The 8,826-nt window shown below is 43.5% G+C and overlaps 1 protein-coding gene across 3 annotated transcripts in view; it reads right to left on the minus strand.

Annotated features, from left to right (window-relative positions):
• The window catches only part of LOC146195002 (uncharacterized), a 32,281-nt gene extending 23,875 nt beyond the window's left edge, over positions 1 to 8,406 (minus strand). For 2 of the 3 annotated variants that reach the window (XM_084597607.1, XM_084597605.1), the window contains exon 1: positions 8,072 to 8,406. The gene's annotated coding sequence lies outside the window, so the exon portion shown is untranslated. The other variant, XM_084597606.1, reaches the window with a different exon arrangement.
• Positions 8,407 to 8,826: the final 420 nt, after the last annotated feature.

The raw sequence follows: 8,826 nt of genomic DNA on the forward strand, positions 1-8,826 counted from the left end.
ATGCCGAAAATGCAAATGCCAGCATTTACATTTTTGGCACTGTTCGGTAAAATTCGTTTTACACTCCCTATCTTCTAACGTACGTTCATGCTCCCCTGCACAATCATTAATGCAGCGTCCTGTTTGGCCAATGGAGGCCTTTCCACATGTCAGTGGAATTTCATAAACCACCCCTTTTGCACATTTAACAAAGGGCAAATCTCAGGCAGGAGTGGATTTAAGAGAAGGGAGGCCACCGCCCTCCTACCCCCTCTAGTGAAAGTTTTTACATAGGCTAACCATGCAGGAGCCCTTTTGGGGGGGATATGCACAGCTTAGATCAAACTGCCCCTGTTCTAATCCCATTGTCAGGAGGAGATCTCTGCAGGCACTGTATGAAAATTAGCACAGTTAATCAAGCAAAACAATGCACGCATAACTGTTCAAACAAACTTCCATGTAATTTAAGTTGTTTTTATCATTCTGCACGCTCTATAGTAACTCTCAAAACTTCCTGGCTCCAGTTTCTTCTTTGAATGGGCTACAATATTTGTCTTCACAAGAGAGTTGAGTAGCCTTTGTTGCAACTAGTAAACCTCGCAGCCCTATCGCTTTCATACTGTGTCGCGCCGCCAAATTGGAAAGTGCATCTTGAGGGAGTTTACAGTTGCGCTCGCTATTTTTGCTGAGGGCACCACTGTTATGCGCGTGCGGTTCGCTTCCTTTCTGGACGTATCTGTCTCGTATCTGCGTGGTCAACGTAAAGTTTATTGTGTGCAAGCGCGTTATCGACGAGATGGGATGAGTTTGCTTTTTAATGCAAATGTCTTTCTAGTCGCGTGGAGCGAAAATCTCTGCGCAAAGCTGTGCGCGTGATCTGTGTGTCACATCTGTGCACTAATGTGTCAATTTAAAAAATCAGACATGTGAGGAGGAAGATTAAGAATGAAAATGATTAATGGTGATAGGTAATGAATAAAAGTTATAATAGACATCGATAGAGGTAATGACTGATGCTAATCACTAATAATGATGATTAATAATGAGTAAAATTACTTGTAATGACCAATAGGTAAAACTAAGACTTGTAATGACCGCAATTGATTGGAAATGAGTAAAAATGCCTAGCGATGTATGTTAATCACTGCAATAACTGCATGACTCATCCTTACTGCTAATGACTACGAAACGACCAATATGTCAAACGACAACTTGAAATGATTGTAACTGTGGTAAACAATGCCTCTCCTCATAAGAGACATCTAAGAGGCCTAATTTTTTGTGCTGTGCATGCATCCACTTCCTCTGCAATGAAAGCTGCGCTGAGGTTAACAAGTCCAGATGCTGAAACATAATGCCCTACCAGCTGAATTTTCTACCAGGGACAGCAGATAGGGCTTGTAGGTGATTCACTATACGTTGGCAGCACAAACAATGTGAGGGGAACACAAGAGAAGATGACATAACAGCGCTACTTGTGTCGTTCTCTTTTCCTGTGTTCCCATCACATTGTTTGCACTGTTAACCTATAGTTTCCAGGGAGCTGGCCAGTGAACTAGGATTTTCAACGATGTGTAGTGAAGCAGATGAACACGTTGAGGTGGCACCAGAATCTTTTCTTGCAGGTTATGTTGTGAGGACATGTCAAGAAAAGGTATAAACACTTTTTTTTATATGAGCATACAATTTGCAAGAAAAGAAGCCTGTGTATAGAATATTTGTTCATGCTATTGAGACTGTTTGAGCCGATGTGATGAAGTGAAAAGCCCCATTCCACAGAAAACCCGGTGCCCGCACTGTCGGCGAAAAGTCGGAAAAATACCTCTCTGGCAAGAGGCACTTTTGGTGGTGGCCGGATGCCTGTGGTGCAATGAGAACACATGACATGTTCAAGAGTGTACGATGGGGGGGGGGGGGGGGAGGGGGGGGGGCTAGTTGGTGATGCATGAACTTAGAACTGAAACCACGCAAAGGACGATACAGGAAGAAGTAGAGAGGACGAGCACAGACTTACAACTTTTTATTTATGTTCAAGGTAGCAGGAGCTGCCAACCGAGAGAGTCAACAAGATGTAAGGGTGAAATGGGAATTGAAAATGGGACCTTTAGATCCCAGGTAAGGCACACTACTCCTATAGGGTACATATGCACGTTCGTACGGCTTCGGTAAAGAGAGGCTTTATATATGTGTCGGGTGCTATTTCATATAATGTGGTGGCTTATGACTGTATTCTAATAACTATGCGACAGAGGCGGTAATTAAGTGATGTGGTGAATGAGCAGGTAGCATAGTGCTGGTACGCTAACGAGGATCCGCAAAGGGAGTCAAGAACTCCCAGTTTTGTTGATCACTACCAAGTTGTTGCTTTATGCGATATTTGGTAATAGTTTTCAGGCCACATGTCAGTCGTGCTAGAGCCTGTTGCAGGGAACCTGGGCCAACTAGACCAGTTACGTGTTAATAAAAAAACAAGGACAATGGAGGCTTGATGTTTCTCGCAAAGGAAGAGATCGAGCTTTTTCAGCTTAATTACGTCCACCTTCATTAACCTGATAATGAAGTCTCAAGAGGTCCGGCGAAGCAGCAGCCGTGTAAACTTTTGATTTCAGCATTTCTTTCTCAATGTACACAGTGTCCGCAGCTAATCTGTGAAATTTAAGTAAGTTGATGCGCCCACTGATAGCAAACTAAGCTGGAAATGTCAACTCAACAGTGGAGCGGCGTTTAAGACTATGACATAAAACTCTCTCAAGGAGGGTTCTCTGTCTGTGAATGTTAATTTTCTTCCTTTTTTGCGTCATGAAATAAATGTACCGAGCTACTGGCTGAAGCTCGGCTGCAGTTTCGCGCAGAAGCGTTTCATAACTTCGCAGTACTAAATCTATTTTTATAACTTATGGCACCTGACATCTGTGATATTCCGTGGAAATGTGCTCAATATTAGCAAAACATTCTTGTGATCGCAGGTAACGATTAGTTTCACAACTGCGACACTGGATGCGCGTTTTTCCATTGAAAATTGCAAACCAGCAAAATTATATGGGTTCGCGAGAAGCAAATAAATATAGGAATAAAACGCTTTCGGCCTCATATACGTAGCGCCCTGAAGCAGATCGGCACTATTGAAGCGCGCTTACTTTGGTCGTGTACAATGCGGACAGCCATGACGGATAGCGTTCTGGTGTACAAAGTCTAAAGTCTCCCACTAAGTCGAAGATCCCAGGTTATCGTCCAAATTTTACCTAATAAACACATTCCTATTTCCACCGAAACATTTGTCAGAGAATGAGACTATAGAAAGGTTGGCTATAAGTCGCATTTTCACAGAGGCTGCTTACAGTCATGATCATCATCATCAGCCTGACTATACCCACTGCAGGGCGAAGGCCTCTCCTATATTTCTCCACTTAACCCGGTTCTGTGCTAGCTGCATCCACTTGAACCCTGCGAACTTCTTAACCTCATCCGCCCACCTAACTTTGCCGCCCCCTGCTACGCTTTCCTTCCCTTGGAATCCAGTTTGTTACCCTAAGCGACCATCGGTTATCCTCTCTTCGCACTACATGCCCTGCCCATGCCCATTTCTTCTTCTTAATTTCCACTAGTATGTAACCTGAGTTATTTCTCTGACCCACTCTGCACGCTTCCTATCTCTTAAATGTTACCCCTACCATTTTTCGTTCCATGGCCCTCTGGGTTGTCTTCAACTTAAGTAGAACTCTCTTGGTTAGCCTCCACGTTTCAGCCCCATAGGTGAGTACAGGTAAGATGCAACTGTTATATACTTTCCTCTTTAGCGATACCGGCAAGCTGCTAGTCATAATCTGTGAGTGTTTGCCAAATGCGCTCCATCCCAATCTTATTCTTCTTGTTATTTCCTTTTCATGGTCCGGATCTGCGGTTACTACCTGTCCTAAGTAGACATATTTGCGTACTACTTCCAGTACTCCGCTACCTAATGTAAACTGCTGTTCCTTTCCGAGGCTGTTAAACATTACCTTATTCTTCTGCATATTGATTTTCAAGCCTACCTTTCTACTTTTCCTTTCTAGGTCACCAATCATTATTTGCAGTTCATCCCCCGAGTTGCTTAGCAAGGCAATGTCATCAGCAAACCTCAGATTACTGAGGTATTCTCCATCTACCCTTATCCCTAACTGCTCCCATTCCAAGTCTCTGAATACTTCCTCTAAGCAAGCTGTGAATAGTACTGGGGAGATCGTGTCTCCTTGCCTAACACCTTTCTTTATGGGAATTTTGTTACTTTCTTTATGCAGAACTATGGTTGCTGTGCAGCCACTATATATATCTTCCAGCACTTTCACGTACAGCCCCTGATTTTGCAATGTCTGCATCACCGCCGAGGTTTCAACTGACTCAAATGCTTTATCGTAATCAATGAATGCTATGTATAAGGGCTGGTTATATTCCGAGCATTTTTCTATCACCTGATTGATGGTATGGATATGATCGATAGTATCGTGATCGATATGATCGATAGTACAGTACAGGATATGATCGATAGTACAGTAGGACCACATTTTTATTGGATAGCGCTGGCAGCTTAGAACAGGTTGACATTAATTTTGTGTATACAAGCTGTACACAGGAAAGAGTAAATGCATGGAATTCGCGACATAAGTGACTGAAAGGGTTATGCATTAGGCTACCGTGGCTGCTGAACAGCTTCAAACTGTTTACAGCCGCATGACCCGAATGCAACATCGCTGTAATGCGAGCACTCCAAATGAGTGGCATTGAACTACTGTCACAGGAGTTTTTCGTTGTACCTTCCAGTATACACCATTACAGAACGAGCGCTAAGGGCTGACATGCTCACACTAGACATGACAGTATGTACGTATTCGTGTTCCCAAACTGTGTAAAGCAGAGCTTTTATATCCTTAAAATAACAGGCTCCTACACGCCGACACCACACTCAAAGTGCAGCCAGGTGCAGCTCTCCGCGCCCGGCTCTACCCAAACGGTGGCCGCGGCGGCGGGGACGGGAAGTAGGTGCCTCCCGCCGTTTCGGCCGATGCAGCAGGCCGCACCTTGTGCCCTCATGACAATAAAATAAAAACACAACACTGCACAACAGGAGCAACAGGTACTTTAGAGCTTTGTCCTGAAAAAATGCTGCTCACCATGGATGAGAAGCGTTACAAGAGGTTCAGAGCCATCAAAAATTAACTAAAGATGATATTCTGCAATTGAATAAACTCCTCTTTCTATACCATGCTCATCAAGCATGGACCCACTGGTGAGCCATGTGTATCGTTTGCAATTTCATGATTACGAATGCACTTTTGGACTTGCTATGATATGACTTGTATATCTATTACTTTTCCTAGACATCCAAGAAATATGCAAGACACAAGTTTTCAGTTTTTTGAAGTAACTTGTAACATTGCTTGAAGCGGTGAGTTTTGGTGATGGACAGAAGAATGCGGTGCGCAACCGTTTCTAGCAAGCATGCCTAATCTCCTCATACCCAGACCACCTGTAAACTAAATTGGTGTTAGTTTTCGGCTTGTGAAGTAAAATTTTTTAATTCTACTGATAGTATTTCAGCCTCAGAATGATATCAGATAGTCTTGTTTTAGTGGTGTCGATGAATGGTTATGGAAAGCACTGAAAATATTAATTTCTATTCAACAGGAAACATTGCTTTCTGCATGCTCATTTTTACTTATCTTTAAGTTTACTCATTTTTCTTTGTACCGCCTAAAACATACAATTGGGATTTTTACATAATTATGGCTGTTATTTACAGTGCGTCAACATTATGTGCCCAATTGACCAAATAACTCCGCACTGGAACAGACGACCCACAATACAATATAGGTCGCATTCGATGCCTTGCTCATATGTACAAAAACATTCTCGCACTGCTAAGACTGTATCTCTACTAGAGTGATGACTGCTTGTTTTCTGGTCCTTTTGCTCCCAGGTTAATGCATATAAGGCATCTTGCTGCTGTTCATGCTTAATGGGCGTCTGCATGCATCTTTCAATTTTCGCTTATGCCATACAATATTACACACACCCATACAGTAACTTATCATGCCTTGAGTTTTGCTGTGTCTGAGGACATGTGCGAGTGAATAGTGTTATTTAACTTGCTGATCACTTACGTTAACAACTGATAATAAATATTGGACTCGTTTTGTGCACTAATGCGAGTTTTGTTGGAAGCTAAAAACGTTAAGGAGGAACAGCTGTGCTTTCGTGCATTGAGGTCAGTAAACTTAATGTGGAAACTGCGCAGCTAACACACGCTATAACAATGTTTTCTTCTATCATATCCAGATATATCTGTACATGTGTTTGCCCTTCCTTGTATTTACAAATACAAAATATATGAAACAGAGAAACTCCTTCCAAAGAGAAACACCTCCCGAAAAAGCTTCTTTTATACCAGGCAGACTGATATAAACTTTTATTCAGAGCAGGTATGCAAAATCTTTTTTTTTTTTTCAGCTAAAACAAGTATATTGCAGCCAGGGTAGTGAAAATTTCACGTCTCATGAAACAACTTTTATGTAATTCGAAAAAAAAATATCGTGTTGCAAGCTTAACTTCAAAATATTTTACCATAATTTTTATCAAAGCTTTAATCAGCAATGGTTGTATTAGCGTACTGCTGCCTAACATTTTAATTTTGAGTGCATACTATCAAACAGCACATTTATTTAGCTTCATTTTTCATATGTGGCATACCAATGCAGCCAACGTCAATTTTTCTCACGACAAGGAAAACGATTATGTATATCTGATGCCACCAACACTTTGTACTTGCAAACTGCATTTCTCTGAAAGCTTCTTTAATTATGAAATCAGCTCAGAGTGCAAAACCTTTTAAAATCTGCTTTTAGTTATTAAGGGTCTTCATACGCTATGGCTAAATTAAACTACAATGATCTTCCCAGAACACTGCATGCACCAGGACAGGGTGAACTGTGTGGAATAAAACTTTTAAGCAGCAATAAGTCACATCTGCATTCCAATATAGGGATTACGCATAACACAAGGGCGAACAGGTAGAAATGTACCAGTAACATTGAGCGGATAGCAGCCTCAGGTAAAACAACGAAAAAAGTATGCCGTTAGCATGGTAGTTATATATATGGGCAGCTGGCATCACATTCTTTCCCTTTCGCGCAATGAACAAAAGCTGCATGTGGATTCGTTTCCTTGCAAGCAGTTTCCATCGAGTGTCCGTCTATACTAGGCATAGCAGCTAAATTTAACCAAGTTTTAACCAAGTTTTTAAAGACAGAGTGTCCTTAGCGACAAAATCTACTGAGTGCAGTTGAGTCATGCAGCCCAGTATCCAGATGTGACTATTATTGCTTTTTCAGAAACGGTACTGAATCCTGATCGTGAATATTTTATCTGGCCGTTTTCCAAGGTGATCTACTACCGTACATCGTACTGACACCTCTTTTTAAAGCGAATATTTAACGAGTCTTACAGCATACCTATATAGTTACTCCTAGTTAACTATATGTGGGCTGAAACAACCGTAAATACTGCAAAATGGCTAGCCCACACGACTGTCAACAGAGCTGCGTAGGTTTTACTTGTCTGGAGCCTCCATATTTTCCCCAGAAAAATTGGTCGACAGCACACTGCGATTAAATAGCGCTCGTATCTCATATGCACTGACTTTCTATCTGACAACATTCGACGTGAAATACGACAGGCTTCAATGGGTCAGCTATACGCGAACCAACATTCCTGCAGGCGCTAGACGCAAATCCGAAACTATGCCTCTACAGACGCCACGCAATATGCTTGGCAAGTTGATATTAGCACACTGGAAACGATAAAGACAAAACTGCACCAAACGTTTGTCATGTCTGCCCAACATACCTCGGCTATTTGCATAGCACTGCTCCTGGACATTGAACCTTATATTTGCTTCGATCGACTTACCGACGCGTTCAAGAATCGGCGATCCAGTGGAGCTCCCGGAGTGGTTCGTCCGAGAGCCGTAACAACGGAAACGCGCAACAGATGACTGCTGGAGACTTAAACGTTGCAGCACCAAGTGAAACAACGGCAACGCAAACCTGTCGCTACTCACACGATATTGAGTCAAAGGGGTTTCAGGCGCGGCGTGAATTCCTGGGCAGCTGCATCAACCGTTGCATCGCCGCTGCCGCCATGTGCACCGGGCCGTAGTAGTGGCATGCATGGCAATCGCAAAATTTGCAAACACAAAGCGACGTGGTGATGCTCGTTGAAATTTGAAGGTATACTTGACGCGATACGCTGGCCGGCTAGGTGTGCTCGTTCCCGCTGTAATGGCTGCAACCAGCAGTCAGGAAGTTTCCGATTGCTGCATGCCGCTCTTCTCGTTTTTCCTCGATCGGCACACGACCAAAATCTCTTTCTCTATGCGACCAATGCGGTGCCCGACGCGAGGAAAGGGTCTCGCGGCGAGGGCGACGTATGAGAGGAGGAGGCGTGACGCGGCATTCGTTCTCCCGACAACGCAACGGCGTTCGCTTGGTCACATGGTGCATGCGTACTACCCATTTTTTTATTTTTTAGGGCGCGGCGGTGCGCGCTCTTCGCCTCATGGCCGGAGTGTATATTTTTCTTGCCTTTTCCAGTTCCTTTATTCGGCGGCTCTCCACTTCTGTCCGGTTCCTTTGCAGTGGCCGCCGTTGGGCACAGCACGGTCCAGCTCGCAAAGAGACGCTCGCCTTTCGCGCGCATCCGTGTATCCATGAGCACCGCTTGCTACCATGAAGAAGAGGGGGGTTTACGCGGCCTCCTGAGCTTGCAGGGATACATCCAACAACCCCTACGGGACCGGGTAGGAATGAGGAGAAT

This window comes from Amblyomma maculatum, chromosome 3, assembly GCF_055883805.1.
Source record: "Amblyomma maculatum isolate TAMU_Amacu chromosome 3, ASM5588380v1, whole genome shotgun sequence".
In the NCBI taxonomy this organism is placed as follows: domain Eukaryota; kingdom Metazoa; phylum Arthropoda; class Arachnida; order Ixodida; family Ixodidae; genus Amblyomma; species Amblyomma maculatum.